We start from the raw sequence: 19,624 nt of genomic DNA on the forward strand, positions 1-19,624 counted from the left end.
GGTGACTCTGTCCTCTGTCCTTCCTGCTCCCACCTTCCTCCCTGCTCTGACCTGTCCTCTTGGTTCTCACCTGTCCTCCCCACCTGTCCTTCCCCTGGCTCCCATCTGTCCTTCCCTTCACTCTGTTCTTTCCTTCATTTGTCTCTTCCTCTTTCAATTTGTTCTCCTGTTTCACTCCGTTCTTCCTTTGTTTCATTTGTCTTCCACTTGTCTTCTTCTTGTTTTACTTTTCTTCTTGTTTTACGTTCTTGAGCTTTACTTTCCATTTAGTTACTTCTTTCTTTGTTTTACTTGTTTTTCTTGTTTTATTTGTTTTTTTGTTCTTTCTTCTTGTTTTCCATTTGTTTCTTGTTTTACTTTTCTTTTTGCTTCATTTGCTCTTTCTTGTTTTCATTTGTTCTTCTTTTTGTTTTCATTTGTTCTTCTTGTTTTATTTGTTCTTCTTTTTGTTTTATTTTCTTTCTTCCTTGTTTTCATTTGTCTTTCTTGTTTTATTTGTCTTTCTTTGTTTACTTTTCTTCTTTGTTTCATTTGTTCTCTTCCTTTTTTACTGTCTTTCCTTTGTTTTCATTTGTTCTTCCTTGCTTTATCCATTTTTCACTTGTCCCCTGGTTCCCAACTCTGTCCTTCTGCCCCACCTGTCCTTCCCACTCTGTCCTTCCCCACTTGTCCCTTCCCTGTCCCCACTCTGTCCTTCCCCTGCCCACTCTGTCCTGCTCTTTCACTTGTCCTCCCCTGTTCGACTTGTCCTTCCCCTGCTCCCACTTGTCCTTCCTGCCCCACTCTGTCCTTCCCCACTCTGTCCTTCCTTCTCTGACTTGTCCTTCCCCTCTCCACTCTGTCCCCTGTCCCCATCTGTCCTTGCCTTCACTCTTCCTGCTCCCCACCTGTCCTCTTCCTGCCTTGACCTGTCCTCCCCTGCCTGACTCTGTCCTTCATCTGTCTCTGCTTTCACATTGTCCTTCCTTGTTCTGACTTGTCCTTCCTGTTTTAATTCCCTTCCCCTATTCTGTCCACTGTCCTCCCCCCTATTCCTTCCCCATCTTGTCCTTCCTGCCCACTCTGTCCTTCCCTGTTTCACCAGTCCTTCCTTGCCCATTCTGTCCTTCCCCTGTCTTCACTCTGTCCTTCCCGGCTCCAACTATCCTTCCCATCTGTCCTTCCCCACTTGTCCCTCCTGTCCTTCCATCTTGTCCTTGCTCTCGACTTGTCCTTCCTTGTTCTATTTGTTCTTGTTTCATTTGTTCTTCCTTGCTTTACTTGTCTCTTCCTTGTTTTACTTGTCTCTTCCTGTTTTATTTGTCTCTTCTTGTTTTACTTGTTCTCTTCTTGTTTTACTTGTTCTTCTTGCTTTATTTGTTTTCTTGTTTTTTACTTGTTCTTCCTTTGTTTTTATTTGTTCTTCTTGTTCTTTATTTGTCTCTTCTTTGTTTTCATTTGTTCTTTCTTGTTTTCCTTCTTGTTCTTTCTTGTTTTTCACTTGTCTTTCTTTTGTTTTACTTTGTTCTTTCTTTTGTTTTCATTTGTTTTCCCTTTGTTTCTTTCCTTCTTGTTCTTTCCTTTGTTTACTTGTCTCTTCTTCCTTTTTTTATTTCTGTCTCTTCTTGTTTTTATTTGTCTCTTCCTTTGTTTTACTCTCTGTTCTTCTTTTGCTATTTTACTCTGTTCTTCCTTCATTTGTCTTTCTTTGTTTTCATTTGTCTTTGTTTTACTTGTCTCTTCCTTGTTTATTTGTTCTTTCCTTTGTTTTACTTTGTTCTTTCCCTGTTTTCATTTGTCTCTTCCTTGTTTTATTTGTCTCTTCCTTGTTTTCCTTTGTTCTTCTTGTTTACTTCTTCTTCTTCTCTTTCCTTACTTGTCTCTTCCCTTTGTTTCACTTGTCTCTTTCCCTTTGCTCCATTTGTCTCTTCTTGCTTACTTGTCTCTTCCTGCTTTCACTTCTAATCTCTTCCTTGCTTTCACTTGTCTTCTTCCTGTTTATTTGTTCTTCCTTTGCTCACTTGTTCTTCCTTGCTTTATTTGGTCTTTCCTGTTTTATTTGTTCTTCCTTGCCTTTCATTTGTTCTTCTTGTTTTACTTGTCCTCCTTGTTTTATTTGTTCTCTCCTTTGTTTACTTGTTCCTTCTTGTTTTTCTTTGTTTTATTTGTCTCTTTCCTTTTGCTTATTTGTTCTTCTTTGTTTCATTTCTCTCTTCTGTTTTTTACTTGTTCTTCTTTGTTTTATTTGTCTTTCTTGTTTTACTTGTTCTTTCTTCTTTTGTTTTACTTGTTCTTTCTTGTTTATTTGTTCTTTCTTGCTTTTACTTGTTCTTCCTTTGTTTTACTTGTCTTCTTCCTGTTTCACTTGTCTTTCCTTGTTTACTTGTCTCTTCCTTTCCTTCTAATTTGTCTCTTTCCTTTCACTTGTCTCTTCCCTCCTTATTTGTCTTTCCTTTGTTTACTTGTCTCTTCTTCGACAGTCTTTCCCTTTGTTTTATTTGTTCTTTGTTTACTTGTCTTCTTTGTTTTATTTGTCTTCTTTGTTTTATTTGTCTTCTTTCCTTGTTTTATTTGTCTTTCTTTGTTTTTACTTTGTTCTTCCTTGTTTTTACGTCTTTCTGTTTTCATTTGTTCTTCTTGCTTCTATTTGTCTCTTTGTTTTATTTGTCTCTTCCTTTGCTTTATTTGTCTCTTTCCTGTTTTTCTTGTCTCTTCCTGTTTTCATTTGTCTCTTCTTGCTTTACATTTGTTCTTTGTTTTATTTGTCTTTCCTTGTTTTCATTTGTCTTCTTTGTTTTCACTTGTCTTTGCTTCATTTGTCTTTCTTTGTTTTACTTGTTCTTCTTTGTTTTATTTGTTCTTTCTTTGTTTTTATTTGTCTCTTCTCTTTGTTTTATTTGTCTTCTTTCCTTTGCTTCATTTGTTCTTCCTTTGTTTTATTTGTTCTTTCTTTGTTTTACTTGTCTTTCTTCTTTGCTCACTTGTTCCTTCTTGCTTTTATTTGTTCTCTTTCTTTTGCTTTTACTTTGTTCTTTCCTTTTGTTTTATTTGTTCTTCCTTTGTTTACTTGTTCTTCTCTCGTTTACTTGTTCCTTCCTTGTTTTCATTTGTCTCTCTTCCTGTTTTCACTTTGTTCTTCCCTTGCTCTACTTGTCTCTTCCTGTTTATTTGTTCCTTTGCCTTTCATTTGTCCTTCCTGTCTTGATTTGTCTTTGTTTTCACCTGTCTCTTCTTTGTTTATTTGGTTCTTCTTTGTCTTACTTGTCTTCCTTGTTTTCCACTTGTCTTCCTTTGCTTCACTTGTCTCTTCTTTGTTTTATTTGTCTCTTCTTTGTTTTATTTGTTCTTCTTTGTTTTATTTGTCTTTCTCTTGTTTTATTTGTTCTTCTTGTTTTATTTGTTCTTCTTCTTGTTTTACTTGTTTCTTCTTCATTTGTTCTTCCTTGTTTTATTTGTTCTTCCTTTCTTCACTTGTCTCTTCTTGTTTTACTTGCTCTTCTCTTGTTTTATTTTATCTCTTTCCTTCTTTATTTGTTCTTCTTTTGCTTTACTTGTTCTTTGTTTTACTTGTCTCTTCCCTTTGCCTTTTTACTCTTGTTTTCCTTGCCTTCATTCTGTTCTTTCCCTCGTTTTCACTTGTCTCTTTCCTTACTCGTCCTTCCCCTGTCCTCCCCACCTGTCCTCCCTTGCTCCTCCCTCCCACCTGTCCTCCTGCTCCCTCCTCCCCACCTGTCCCTCCCACTGTTCTCCTGCACCTGTCTCTCCCTGCTCCTTCCTCCTACTCTGGTCTCCCCATTCCTCCTTCCTCCCCACTTGTCCCCTTCCTGTTCCTTCCCCATCTGTCCTCCCTGTGCCTCCATTTGTCCTCTTGCTTCCTATCTGTTCTTCTTGTTTTACTTGTTTTTCTGCACGGTTCTTACTTGTTTCTTTGTTTATTGTTTTGTTTTTACCTGTTTCCTTCTTTATTTGTTCTTTGTTTTTCCCATTTGTTCTTCTTGTTTTTCCTTCACTTGTTCTCTTCTTGTTTCTTTCCACTTGTTCTTTGTTTTCCTACTTGTCTCTCCTGTTTTTCCTTACTTGTTTTACTTCTTGTTTCTTCTTGTTTCTTTTCTTCCTACTTGTTCGTTTGTTCTTTCCTTTATCTGTTCTTATTACTTGTTCTTTCCAGTTTTATTTGTTTTTACTTGTCCTTTTGTTCTTCCTTCCTTACTTGTTCTTGTTTTCCTATTTGTTCCTCTGTTCTTCCTCTTCCTTTACTTGTCTTTCCTTGCTCCCTATTTGTCCTCCCCACCTGTTCCCCTCCTCCTCCTCCCACCTGCTCCCACCTGTCCCCCTCCCACCTGTCCTCCCCTTGTTCCTCCACCTGTCCTCCTGTTCCTCCCTCCCACCTGTCCTCCTGCTCCTCCTACCTGTCCTCCTGTACCTGCCCAATCTCCTGCTCCTCCTCCTACCTGTCCTCCTTCCTCCCTGCCTACCTGCCTCCTCACCCGCACCTACCTGTTCCTCCTCCTCCTACCGTCCCTACTGCTCCTCCTGCACCTCATAACATACCTTCCTGCCTTCATCCCCATCCTCCCTCCCTAGCCTCCTCCTGCCCGTCATCCTGCTCATCATACTGTCCTCCTGCTGTCCCACCCTCATCCATCACCACCCTGTCCTCACCGTCACTCCTCCTGTCCTCCTGCCCTCCTCCTGCCTGTCCTCCACTGCTCACTCCTCCGCACCCTCGTTTCACCTCCTCCATCCGCTCAGTCACCCTCCGCCCCACGTGGTCCCACCTCCCACCCACCTGGTCCCACCCCTCCCGCCCCCACCTGGTCACCCTCCCGCCCACCTGGTCGCTCCCGCCCCCCCCTGGTCCTCCCCCCTGGTCCACGCTGCCCCCTGGTCACCCTCCCGCCCCCCCTGGTCCACCCTCCCGCCCGGGCCACCTCCCGCCCCCCTGGTCCCGCTCCCCCCTGGTCCACGCTCCACCCCTGGTCCACCCAGGCCACCTCCCGCCCCCCAGGCCACCTCCCACCCCCGGGCCACCCTCCCACCCCCCGGCCCCACCCTCCCGCCCCCCTAGACCACCCTCCCACCCCGGGCCACCCTCCCACCCCCTAATCCACCCTCCCGCCCCCCGGGCACCTCCCACCCCCCCTCCCACCCCGGGCCACCCTCCCGCCCCACCTGGTCCATCCTCCCGCCCCCCTAGTCCCACCCTCCCGCCCCAGGCCACCTCCCACCCCGGGCCCCCTCCCACCCCAGGCCACCCTCACCCCCGGGCCACCCTCCCGCCCCACCTGGTCCATCTCCCGCCCCCCTGAGCCCACCCCTCCCGTCCTCTGGGCCACCCTCCCCCACCTGGTCCACCCTACCGCCCCCCCTGGTCACCCTCCCCCCTGAGCCCCACCCTCCCCCCCCACCTGGTCCACCCTACCGCCCCCCCTGGTCGCTCGCCCCCTGGTCCACGCTCGCCCCCCTGGTCCCGCTCCCGCCCCCCTGGTCACGCTCCCCCCCCTGGTCCACGCTCCCCCTGGTCACTCCCGCCCCCCTGGTCACGCTCCCCCCCCTGGTCCACGCTCCCGCCCCCTGGTCACGCTCCCGCCCCCCTGGTCCACGCTCGCCCCACGGTCGCTCCCGCCCCCTGGTCCACGCTCCCGCCCCCCTGGTCCACCCTCCCGCCCCCCCCTGGTCACTCCCACCCCCCCCTGGTCCCACGCTCACCCCCACCCTGGTCCACGCTCCGCCCCCCTGGTCCACGCTCCCGCCCCCCTGGTCCACGCTCCCGCCCCCTGGTCCACTCACCCCCTGGTCCCACGCTCCCCCTAGTCACCCCTCCTGCCACCAGGCCACCCTCCCACCCCCAGGCCACCCCCGCCTGGTCACCCTCCCCACACCCCTGGTCACCCTCCCGCCCCTGGGCCACCCTCCCCCGGCCCCCTGGGCCACCCTCCCCACCCCCCAGACACCTCCGCCCCCATCTGGGCACCCTCCCCACCCCTGGGCCACCCTCCCCCCCTCCTGGGCCACCCTCTCCCTCTCCTGGGCCACCCCTCCCCCCCCTGGGCCACCCTCCCGCCCCACCCTGAGCCACCCCCAGACACCCGCCGCCCTCTGAAAGGCTTGAACACCACATTTCTTGACCTAAAAGCTGCATTTGATATTGCCAATAGGCAATTGATATTGTATGAACTAGCCAAAATGGATATAGGAGGTAGGCTGTTACACTGGATAAGTGGTTACCTAACCAACAGAAGGGCTGCTGCACTGTTTCAGGGTTACAAAAGTGAAGTTAAAGATATGCAACTTGGTACCCCTCAAGGTGGAGTACTTAGCCCCACTTTGTTCAATGTTCTTATAAATGCATTATTAAATTTAATACCAAGCAACCCCAGCAATATCTCAATCAGCTATGCTGATGATATTCTTATACATACTAAAACTCATCGTGAAATGCAAACCACCCTGAACCATGTATACGCAGCCTGTGAACACCTCGGTCTTATTATCTCCACTGAGAAAACTAAGGTGTTCAACAAACAATCTGGTAACCGCAAACGCGGCCCCGCCAAGTTCAAGATAGGTAACAACACTATTGACTATGTTTCTTCTTTTAAATATCTTGGTGTTTCCGTCCCTTGTATCCTACCTGCCATACAACAGCTAACCCGCCAATGTACTGACAGACTGAGACCTCTTAGAAGTGTAGCGGGGTACAGCCTGCACTATAGTGCTAATATTAGAATTGTTAAAACAATGTACCAAGGCTATATAAGATCTCTGATAGATTACCACGCACCAGCCCTGGTCATTCGTGACGGGAAAGGCGTTGACAAGCTCGAGAAAATGCAAAATATAGCCCTCAGAATCATCCTAGGATGTCCCATGAGCACTAAAGTACTTAATATGAGGAAAGAACTAGGTATACCCAGTGTTAAAGATAGAATAATTGAAGTCAACCTCATGATAGCCCTGAGGCTTCTGCGTGGTGATCCTGATAACATTGTTTCCTTAAAATTGCTGGAATGTATGAACCATGGGACTACTGAGTCTAAATGGATCCAAACTACAGCTACACATATGAAGATGTTTGGACTAGACCACCTGTACAAAGTTGAGACACAACAGCGCTTCCTGCCACCCTGGCGGACAGTTCCCTTCGATATCACAATACCGACGTATCCGCCTAAAAAATTAATTATCAAAGCATTTATCTCCAACACACTGCCAAATTGAGAGCTCTTGAACACATACACACTCTACAGACTGATGATAATATCACACAGACCATCTACACTGATGGATCTCTAAACACCGCCTGTGGGAGGGCTGGAAGTGCTATTGTTGTGACTCAACCTGACGGTAATATAATTGAGAAAGGAGTTAGAATTAACAACTGGGCATCCACTCTACAAACTGAATTAGTTGCCATACTCACAGCTATTAAATTCATTGAAACCACTGTTACTGACAGTCTCATCATCACTGACTCTCTATCCTCACTACTTGCCCTTGGCACCCTCGACTCAGGTTGTCACGCTCTTGTCTCTGAAGCCAAACACAAATATGCGTGCCTTGAGATGTATCAAGTGAAACATGTATATGGAGCAAGTAACAAGATCACTAGAGTACAAGATGTTGTAACCGCTAGATTAAGGTTAGGATATAAGTACCTTTGGCAGTATGTTCCTCAAGCAGATATAAACAAAACTAAATGTAAAGTGTGTGGCCATACATATGGCCACACACTTGAACACTACGTCCTCGACTGTGTGAAGATAGAACCTTTTAGAGACAGGTCCAAGCACACTGTGTGTGAAATGGCACAACACTTCATCTCTAATGGCAAGATAGCCGACATATTAAGATTGTATCCACTTTTTTGCACTCAGTAACTATATCAATTCTCATGTACAGAACCAAATACGCAATGTGCTTGAATACCTCTCACGTAAATGTGAATAACAAAGTGTGAGGCCAGACATACTGCCTCACACGCCTGTTCTCACGCATTTGTGAATAAGTTACCCTTTATGTATAGAACTAAACAAATAATGTAAATGAAATACTGTGTAACTTTCAGTGCCATAATATCCTGACAACGGGGGTTAATTATTATGACCCTTTGTAAACCCTACTCTGTAATCCTTTTGCGCTACCGCTCACAGGATGAGTGTGGGGTGCACAATAAAGTAGCCGCTGTAAGCGGCAAAATAAAAATCCTCCTGCCCCCCCACCCTCCCCCCACCTGGGCCACCCTGCCGGCCCCCTGGCCACTCCCCCTCCCCTGGGGGGCCACCTCCTGCCCCTCCTCCCTGGGCCACCCTCCCCGCACCCTCCCCTGGGCCACCCTCCCGCCCCCCTGGGTCACCCTCCATCATGCTCCTCTGGTGAGTCACCAAAGATACTTTATTGCCAGCAGGTCAATGTGATCTCTGTACCAACCACCTGTGTCACACAGGGTCACACTGTCATATTGTGTCACACTGGGTTACACTATGGTACACAGGGTTACACTAGGTCACATTGTGTCACACTGCATCTCACTGCACCACACTGTGTCTCAGTGTGCCATACAGGGTCACACTGTTACACTACATCTCACTGCCTATCACTGGGTCACACTGCATCTCATTGCATCACACTGTGTCACACTGACATACTGTGTCGTACAGTGTTACACTGTCACACTCACATTGCGTCACACTTTCTCACTGCATCACAATGCATCACACCGCGACAAACTGTGTCACATTGGGTCACCTGCTAACACCTGGTAAATAGCCCTTTTTAAACTAACTTTAAATGGCGTCAAACTAACTTTAAATGGCGTTAAACTGACTTCAAATGGCGTTAAACTTACTTTAAATGGCGTTAAACTAACTTTAAATGGCATTAAACTTTAAATGGCATTAAACTAACTTCAAATGGCGTTAAACTAACTTTAAGCAGCGTTAAGCTAACTTCAAATAGCGTTAAACTGACTTTAAATGGCATTAAACTAACTTTAAATGGTGTGAAACTAACTTTAAATGGCATCAAACTAACTTTAAGTGGCATTAAACTAACTTTAAATGGCGTGAGACAAACTTTAACTGGCGTTAAACTAACTGTAAGTGGCATTAAACTCATTTAAAATGAAGTTAAACTAACTTTAAATGGTGTTAAACGCGCTTCATATGGCGTTCAACTAACTTTAAGTGGCGTTCAACTAACTTTAAGTGGCGTTCAACTAACTTTAAATGACGTTCAACTAACTTTAAAGGGCGTTCAACTAACTAACTTCAAATGGCGTTAAACTAACTTCAAATGGCGTTAAACTAACTTTAAATGTCGTTAAGCAAACTTTATGTGGCATTAATCTAACTTCAAATAGCGTTAAACTAACCTAACTTAACCTAACCTAACCTAGAAGATGGAAGGAATCCGCCCCAGAAGACGGTAGGATTCTGTCCCAGAATACGGTAGGATCCCGCCCCCAGAAGATGGTAGGGTTCTGCCCCAGAATAGGATAGGATTCCCCTCAAAATACGAAAGGATTTTGCTCCAGGAGACAGTAGGATTCCGCCCCAGAATAGGGTAGGTTTCCGCTCCAGAATACGTTAGGATTCTGCCCAAGGAGACGGTAGGATTCTGTCCCTGACAATGGTCGGATTTCGCCCACAATACAGTAGGATTCCACTACAGAATACTGTCCCAGAATACGGTAGGATTCTGCAACAGAATACAGTAGGATCCCACCCCAGAAAATGGTAGGATTCTGCTCTAGAATAGGATAAGATTTCGCCCGAAAATAGGGTAGGATTCCACCTCAGAATAGGTAGGATTCCGCCCCAAATATGGTAGAATTCTGTCCCAGGAGACGGTAGTATGAGGGCCTGAGCTGCCACCATTTTATGAGGGCCTGTGCTGCCAGTAACAATTCCTTGTACTCTCATACTTATTACCATTGGTAGCGTGACGAGAGGAGGCTCGTGGGTAGATGTAATGATAGTATCAAGTAATAGGGAAGAAATAACGGTAAATACTGTAGGTAAATAATAGACACAATATACAAATACAAAATTTATTTAAACATTAATATGAAGGTAGGAGAAAGAATATATATGTACCAACAGACGAATTCTGGTACTATGCCCTCAGGCTCAACATACTCACACCACTACTGGGTGGACATACTCAATAACACTCCCAACCCTACTGGGTGGACATACTCAATAACACATAACTCTTATAGTCACTTAGCACCATAAAGACCAGGGGCAACTGCCACTACAACACTCAGTCGTCAGGAGTGATACTCAAGCAACAGCCATGGGGTCCAGCCACCATGGGGTACTTTCCGACGAACTCTGAAGATCCCAGTGGATTAATCCCACCACACAAATAGCCCTACTGAGTTAGACACTCATCCACCAATGATGGGGGCTGGTAGTGGTGTGTGGCTTGGTGATCCGGGGTCACCTCCCAGGCCTAGCGTTAGGGCCAGACGAGCCAGCTATGGGGGCCATAGGTAGTCTGAAGTGTCTGACGGCCGGGTCTCACGAAGGTAACTGATCCTACTGGACCTCGGACATCTCCCCAGACATAGTGGATACAACATCCACCCTACAGACACGGCCTAGGCTGCGTTAGGGACCTGTATGGGTGAAGGGGCGAGCACTTACTAACAGTGACAACGACATCACATTTCAGGGGACGTTAAAGACGTAAATATGACTTCACTCAGAGCATATCAACTACGTTACTGTAACACTTGCACAATCAACTATTAATTGGGTCAAATCACTTAAAGAAGGGCGAATTACAACACAGAGTGGAATGGCCTACCTGTATGGATGAAGGGACGGGCACTTACTAACGGTAGAAATGCCCGCGGCACCCACTCAAAATAGGCCAGGGAGTCCACCTACTTCTATTTCGATGAATTAATTTACTGTACACTCTGACGTTGAAACTGAGACTATGAACTCAGTTTCATTCCCTACTATTATCCTCACTAACAATGCTCTGACTCAGCTATCAAAAGCAAAATTAAATTGATTACAAAGGGTTGGATGGCAACAGGTCCCAACATACAGCGTCTGCTACGAAATCCGCGGATTATATTCAAAGTTCCCTTTAGACAAAGACGGCCTATCGATGACGTCACCCAGGAACAGAGAAAACGGGGGACATTTCCACTGGGGGACTCGGAAGGTTTTGTGGACGTTTGAGCGTAATATGAATCCTTAAGGTTTTCAGGTTAGCCATTATCACGATCATGACAGTAGGATATCGCTCCAGAAAACGGTCGGATTTTGCACCAGCAGACGGTAAGATTCTGCCCCAGAAAACTGTCGGACTCCGCCCAGAATACGGTAGAATTATGCCCCAGAATAAGGTAGGATTCGGCGCCAGAATACGGTAGGCTTCTGCGCTGGAAGATGGTAGGATCCCTCCCCAGAAAATGGTAGGGCTCTGCCCAGAATAGGGTAGGTTTCCCTCTCAGAATTGGGTAGGATTCCGCCCCAGAATAGGGTATGATTCCACCCAAAATACGGTAGTATTCTGTCCCAGATTAGGATAGGTTTGCGCCTCAGAATAGGGTAGAATTCCGCCCAAAATGCGGTCAGATTCTGTCCCAGGAGACGGTAGAATTTCGCCTCAGAATATGGTATAATTCCACCCCAGGAGACGGTAGGATTCTGCCCCAGAATATGGTAGGATTCTGTGACAGAAAACGGTAGGATTCTGCGCCAGAATACGGTAGGATTTCGCCCTAGAAGATGTTGTGATTTCGCCCTATACAACGGCAGGATTCCACCTCCTAAAACGGTAGGATATAGCCCCAGAAGACAGTAGCATTTCGCCCAGAAGACGGTAGGATTTCGTCCCCAAAGACGGTAGAATTCTGCCCGAGAAAACGGTAAGAATCCGCCCAAGAAGACAGTAGGATTCCGCCCCAGAAAACGGTAGGATATAGCCCCAGAAGACAGTAGCATTTCGCCCAGAAGACGGTAGGATTTCGTCCCCAAAGACGGTAGAATTCTGCCCAAGAAAACGGTAAGAATCAGCCCAAGAAGACAGTAGGATTCCGCCCCAGAAAACGGTAGTATTTCGCTCCAGAAGACAGTAGGATTATGCCATAAAAGATGGCAGGATTGTGCCCCAGAATACGGTAGGAATACGCCCCAGAAGACGGTAGGAATCTGTGCCAGAATACGGTAGGATCCCGCCCCAGAAGATGATAGGGTTCTGTCCCAGAATAGGGTAGATTCCGCCCCAGAATAGGGTAGGATTCCGCCCCAGAATAGGGTAGGATTCCGTCCCAGAATAGAGTAGGATTCAGCCTCAGTATACGGTATGATTCCACCCCAGAAGACGGTAGGATTTTACCCCAGAATATGGTAGAATTCTGCGCCAGAAAATGGTAGGATTCTGTTCCAGGATACTGTAGGATTTCGCCCTAGAATATGTTATGATTTCGCCCTAAACAATGGCAGGATTCCACCCCCTAAAACGGTAGGATTTAGCCCCAGAAGACAGTAGGATTCCGCCCCAGTAGACGGTAGGATTTAGTCCCCAAAGACGGTAGAATTCTGCCTGAGAAAACCAAGAGTCCGCCCAAGAAGACAGTAGGATTCCGCCACAGAATAAGGTAGGATTCCGCCCCAGAATACGCTAGGATTCTGCCCAGGAGACTGGATATCGCTTTAGAAAACTGTAGGTTTCAACGCCAGCAAACGATAGGATTCTGTCCCCAAAGACGGTAAGATTCTGCCCCAGAAAACGGTCGAATTCCGCCCAGAATACGGTAGGATTCCACTCCAGAATACGGTAGAATTATGCCACAGAATACGGTAGGATTCCGCTCTAGAAGATGGTAGGATCTCTATGTTTGTCTTTGATACCCCTAAAATGTTCTACACTATGGAGGGTATACTCAAACACTTGTTATCTTGAAAATAGGTTCTTATTCTCGTACGGGAGATAAATACAGAGGAACAAAGAAACTGGCTTGCACGCCATAAGGACTAGCGATCTCAACTCTCTGTATCACTCCGCGCTGGCATGTACAGATGCCAGCATTCACAAGCTGAATACATAATATGTAAATATGATAATTCACATACATAACATGGTGCATAATAAATGGAAATATTACATAGGATTAATACATGTTCTGTAATACTTTACTATACATAATTAATAGAGTAATATAAGAATACACAGCTTAAGGTACTACTTCGTGTCCATATTATACAGAAGACGGTAGGATTCTGCCCCAGGAAACGGTAGGATTCTGCGTCGGATTAAGGTGGGATTCCGTCCCAGAATAGGGTAGGATTCCGCCCCAGAATAGGATAGGATTCCGACCAAAATACGGTAGGATTCTGCCTCAGAATGAGGTAGGATTCCGCCCCCAGAATACGCTATGATTCTGCCCAAGGAGACGGTAGGATATCGCTCCAGAAAACGGTAGGATTCTACGCCAGCAATGGTAGTCTGTCCTCAAAGACGGAATGACTTTGCCCCAGAAAACGGTCGGATTCCGCTCTAGAATAGGGTATGATTCCGCCCAAAATACGGTAGGATTCTGTGCCAGGAGACGGTAGGATTCCGCCTCAGAATACGGTATGATTCCACTCCAGAAGACGGTAGAATTCTTCCCCAGAATACGGTAGGATTCTGCGCCAGAATACGGTAGGATTTCGCCCTAGAAGATGTTATGATTTTGCCATAAACACCGGCAGGATTCCACCCCCTAAAGGGGGTGTGTATGTTGACAATGAGTTGAAGTTCTCGGGCCATTGCGAGAAGAAGGTAAATGAGGCAAATAAATTATTGGGTCTTATAAGAAGGTCGTTCAGATATCTAGACGGTCCGTCCCTCGTGACGATCTTCAGGAGTGAAGTGCTTCCCCATCTGGAGTACTGTCACCCCATCTGGTCCCCGAGATATGCTAGGGACTGTCAGTTGAATGAAAATGTCCAAAGGAGGGCCACCAGACTGGTGCCTGCACTTCGGCACCTCAGCTACCCTGAGAGATTAGAGCGCCTGGAATTATCTATCTATCTATCTATGTATATATCTATCTATCTATCTATCTATGTATCTATCTATAACTAATCAGTGGTAACCTCCCAGTAAGGTACGGTAACTACCATTATTGTAGTCGGGAAGTATTTCGTTTATATTTTTCCACGAAAGGTTTTCTGAGTTAAAGGTTTAGTTAAAGTATTATATTATTATTAGATAATAGTAAATGTGTTATTAATATTAAAGTATTTTTTATGATATAATTAAGTTAATCAGGAAAACTAAATGAATTTCTGTGATCATTAACTCTTAAAACTGCTGGATTGGCTCAATAGATGGCAGGTAGTGAGCACTGTGCGTCGTCTGCTTTGTTTACATATACTATGGCTTGTTTACATATACTATGCTTTGCTTGCATATACTATATACCTACTTACTTTTATCCTCTTCGCCACTGATCGGCTCGTTAGCCGCTTGGGCGATCGGTCACGTCTCCGATTACTTTTCCTTTTTATTTATCTTCACCAAAAGGTCGGCTCGCTAGCTGCCCGGGCGATCGGTCACGTCTCTGTCACGCACTGTTGGCAAATACTGGGCATGCACCGGCTCCTGAATGTACCTGAACCCGCTCCAGTGTTGGTCAAGTCTTGTCTTGAAAGAGCTCACACTCGGTGCCGTCACAACACTCTCTGGTAGATTGTTCCAAGAGTTTACAACCCTCACTCCGAAAAAGTTTGCCCTCACAGTTTTCTGGACTTGCGGCTTCTTCAATCTTGAGCTGTGACCCCTTGTGGGGCGAGCGTCCGCCAGCTCCAAGTAAGGACACTCGACTGAGTAGTGCCCCCTGAGATGCTTATACACCTCAACTAGGTCCCCCCTTGCCCGTCTGTAGTATAAGCTAGGCAAGTTCAGGCGCTCCAATCTTCAGGGTAGCTGAGGTGCCGAAGTGCAGGCACCAGTCTGGTGGCCCTCCTTTGAAATTTTCAACCAACTGACAGTCCCTAGCATATCTCGAGGACCAGACGGGGTGACAGTACTCCAGATGGGGAAGCACTTCACTCTTGAAGATCGTTACGAGGGACGGACCGTCTAGATATCTGAACGACCTTCTTATAAGACCCAATAATTTATTTGCCTCATTTACCTTCTTCTCGCAATGGCCCGAGAACTTCAGCTCAATGTCAACATACACACCTAGGTCCTTCTCACATTCAGTCCTGTGGGAGGGCTGGAAGTGCTATTGTTGTGACTCAACCTGACGGTAATATAATTGAGAAAGGAGTTAGAATTAACAACTGGGCATCCACTCTACAAACTGAATTAGTTGCCATACTCACAGCTATTAAATTCATTGAAACCACTGTTACTGACAGTCTCATCATCACTGACTCTCTATCCTCACTACTTGCCCTTGGCACCCTCGACTCAGGTTGTCACGCTCTTGTCTCTGAAGCCAGACACAAATATGCGTGCCTTGTTGACCGGGGTGTCAGGGTCAAACTGTTGTGGATCCCCTCTCACATAGGCCTCATAAAACATGACAGAGTTGGTGCCCTCGCCAAACTCGCGTCTAACAAAGACACCGTTGAATACAATTTGGGTCTGTCAAAAAGAACCCTTAAAACTGTAATTAGGAAAGAACTTATTGATGAGTTTGACGCAAGTAGACAAGTGCAAACAGGCACTAGTCGATCCATAGGTTACCATGATGAGATGTATCAAGTGAAACATGTATATGGAGCAAGTAACAAGATCACTAGATTACAAGATGTTGTGACCGCTAGATTAAGGTTAGGATATAAGTACCTTTGGCAGTATGTTCTTCAAGCAGATGTAAACAAAACTAAATGTAAAGTGTGTGGCCATACATATGGCCACACACTTGAACACTACGTCCTCGACTGTGTGAAGATAGAACCTTTTAGAGACAGGTCCAAGCACACTGTGTGTGAAATGGCACAACACTTCATCTCTAATGGCAAGATAGCCGACATATTAAGATTGCATCCACTTTTTTGCACTCAGTAACTATATCAATTCTCATGTACAGAACCAAATACGCAATGTGCTTGAATACCTTCCACGTAAATGTGAATAACAAAGTGTGAGGCCAGACATACTGCTTCACACGCCTGTTCTCACGCATTTGTGAATAAGTTACCCTTTATGTATAGAACTAAACAAATAATGTAAATGAAATACTGTGTAACTTTCAGTGCCATAATATCCTGACAACGGGGGTTAATTATTATGACCCTTTGTAAACCCTACTCTGTAATCCTTTTGCGCTACCGCTCACAGGATGAGTGTGGGGTGCACAATAAAGTAGCCGCTGTAAGCGGCAAAATCAAAATAAAAATCAAATCACATTCAGTCTCAACTAGTGCAGTTTCTTCATCCCGTTGGGACATATGATACGCCTACTTACCGTTGGTACGCCCCAGGTGCATCCTCTTACACTTCGTGACATTGGATCTCAGCAGCCATTTCTTCGACCATTCCTGGAGCTCACAGAGGTCGTTCTGCAACTCTTCACAGTCCGCTTCGTTCTTAATTTCCCGAAATAACTTGGCGTCATCGGCAAGCATTTGTATGGAGGAGTGTACAACGTCAGGCATGTCATTTATGAAACAAACAAACAACAGCGGGCCCAATACACTGCCCTGTGGTACCCCACTTGTGACAGGTACTGATGACGATTTCGTGCCATTAATCATCACACACTGCTTGCGGTCATGTAGAAAGTCTTCTATCCACGCTAGGACATTTCCTCGAATTCTGTACCCTTCCAGTTTGATTTTCAGCCTTCCATGGGGTACACTGTCGAAAGCCTTGGCAAAACCCAGGTAAATATTGTCGATATTACCACCCCGTTCCAGAATATAGGTCCAAATATCCAATACCTTGAGCAGTTGTGTTAAGCAGGAGCGCCCCGGCATAAAACCGTGTTGGCAATCCTTTACAAGGTTGTTTCGTATTAGATATTCCATTGCGGCATCTCTGATAACTCTCTGAAGTACTTTACATATTATGCTGGTGAGGCTCACCGGTCTATAGTTGTTCGTGGAGTGACGATCGCCTTTCTTGAAGATAGGACTCACATAAGCCACTTTCCATTCACTGGGGACCATTTGTTCATCCAGGCATAAACAAAACAGGATCTTCAGGGGCTCTGCAAGGTCGTTGCTCAACTCTCTTAGCACTCTAGGATGTACCATGTCAGGGCCGGGACTCTTATGGACCTTTAGCCTGGACAGTTTATTTCTAATACACTCTTCTGTGAACACAATGAGGGTCAGTGCTGTGTCGAACCGTCTGTCCTCAAACGCAGGAAGGTTAGTTGCATCCTCTCTTGTGAACACCGAGGAAAAGAAGCTGTTCAATGCCTCAGCTTTATCCTGGTCAGAATCTGCGTAACTACCATCCAGCAGTCTCAGATCTGATACTCCTACTCGCGTTTTCAATTTCGAGTTTGCATAGCGGTAAAACGCCTTTGGGTTTGACTTGACCTCGCATGCAACCAGCCTCTGGAACTCCTTTTCAGCCCTCCTACACTCTATCTTTGCTTGGTTTCTGGCTCTTGTATACATCCTCCTGTCCTGCTCATCGTTTGACCCAACCCACGTCTTGAATTTCTGGGTTTTCTTCTTAATTTTGTCGACCGCCGCATGGTTCATGTGTAGGGGTCCCCTCGTATTCCTAAAAGCACTGGGTTTGGTCTTGGGTATATATTTATCGATCAAATGGGTCACTTTACTAGTTATGATATTCAGCGCAGTGTCTGCTTTCTTGTACTTAAATGAGTCAGGCCAGTTGATACCCCTCATCTCTTCCCTCATCCCATTGTAATTTCCCTTGTAATATTTGCACCTTGGCCTGGCCTTATCCTGAACTAGGTAACAGTTAAATCTGAATGACAACACTATATGGTGACTGGTGCCAACTGGGGCAAGGTGTTCCAGTTTGGCCACCATACCCTCCTCGTTTGTTATGATGAGGTCAAGTGGCTTGGGTGTTTGCTCCCCTCTGTAATGTGTCGGGTCTCTAACATGTTGGAACAGAAAATTATCTCTCAGAGGTTCTATAAAAAGAGTAGCAGTGTTATTCAAGTCATTCGGGGTGGACTCGTTTCTCCAGTCGATGTCGCCATAGTTAAAGTCCCCCATGATAAGGAGGTGGCTAGGGTTGAGCATCGCAGCATTGTTTATTAAGGTTCTTAAGTCCTTTGATTTAGTGGGTCACAGTTTGGGGATCTATAGATACACCCGACGATAAGTAAGTCCCCTCTGTTTAATTTAATTTTACACCACTTGGACTCTTCAAAAACATCCTCTCCCTGTACCCTCGCCTGGCTGGCTCTAAGGTCTTGCCTAGCATAGATAACCACACCCCTCTTGCAAGTTTTTTGAGAAAGGTTCGTAAACGAGTCATATCCAGCAATACTGAACTCGCAGTCCTCTGGGTCGATTCTCCTGTTCTTGTACAATAGTTCTACAACATCTACAATATCCGGTTGATGAACTCTTAGTAGTGTTTCAAACTCCTCTCTCTTATCAAGGAACGTGTCAGTATTAGTGTACATGACATTCAAGCCAGAATTTGTTCTCGGTAACGTCTCTGCTCTTAGTAGTAAACTGTAGTGGACGTCTCCCCTACAAACTGCGTAGCAGCCACCACACGGCACCTCCACGCATTCCGACGTGCAATTGCCTAGCAACGAAACTATTCACCGGCGACTTTCTGGGTTTTCCCAACATGACTCATAGCGGCTGCTGCTGGGTATATAAGCTCTGTCTCTCCATTGAGATTCATTCTGACTATTCTTCTTGAACAAGCAACACCTCCTCCTCTGCCGCTGCCTGGCGGTCCTCGCTCCCGCCAGCGAGCATGGCGACCCACCAGCTGTCCTTCCCTGAGCTTCCTCACCAACCAACTCTCATTCTGGCCCATCTTCCTGAACACGCAACACCTCCTCCAGCAAGCTCCTAGCTGTCCAGCATTCATTCAACCAGGAGGCCAGCAACAGGCAACATCTTCTCTAACGGAGCTCCTGCACTTCTACCTCCTTCAACAAGCTACTCACCGAACGTCTTCTACTGAGCAGCCCCTCACCACACGGCATCACCAGCACCAGACTGTCTATCATATAACTTATATATTATACAAGAAAACCACATTAGAGTTTCCTTCCATCCTGAGTGCTAGACAACATTAATATCTCGATACCCCTACAAAACCTTCTCCCCCCCCCCCACCTATTCTCAGAAGCTGCACCATTTGCTAAGTACACTGTATTTTGTAGGGTGTGGTTAGAAATGTCATTGTTTACACGGTGCTCGCCTCCTCCTGTCCGGTATAACCCATGTACACCCGTCCCCGTTCTTCCTTGACTCCTGCAGGAGCTTCTTGTGCTGTTCCCTCTGCATTACCGTGCGATCTGGGTGAATGAATACATCCCGAAATGCCTCGCTCCTTGCTAAGTTTTTTGCCTGCTGGAATAACCTGCCATTTTCCTTCTCACTGACTAGTGTGATCCTGAGGGGGCGAGGCTTACCCCCCCCCCCTGCTATGGCTTGTTTACAAATACTATGGTTTGTTTATATCATCTTAAGGGCGAAACTCAAATTCAAGCAAACAT

This window comes from Homarus americanus, unplaced genomic scaffold (assembly GCF_018991925.1).
Source record: "Homarus americanus isolate GMGI-L3 unplaced genomic scaffold, GMGI_Hamer_2.0 scaffold23578, whole genome shotgun sequence".
In the NCBI taxonomy this organism is placed as follows: Eukaryota; Metazoa; Arthropoda; class Malacostraca; order Decapoda; family Nephropidae; genus Homarus; species Homarus americanus.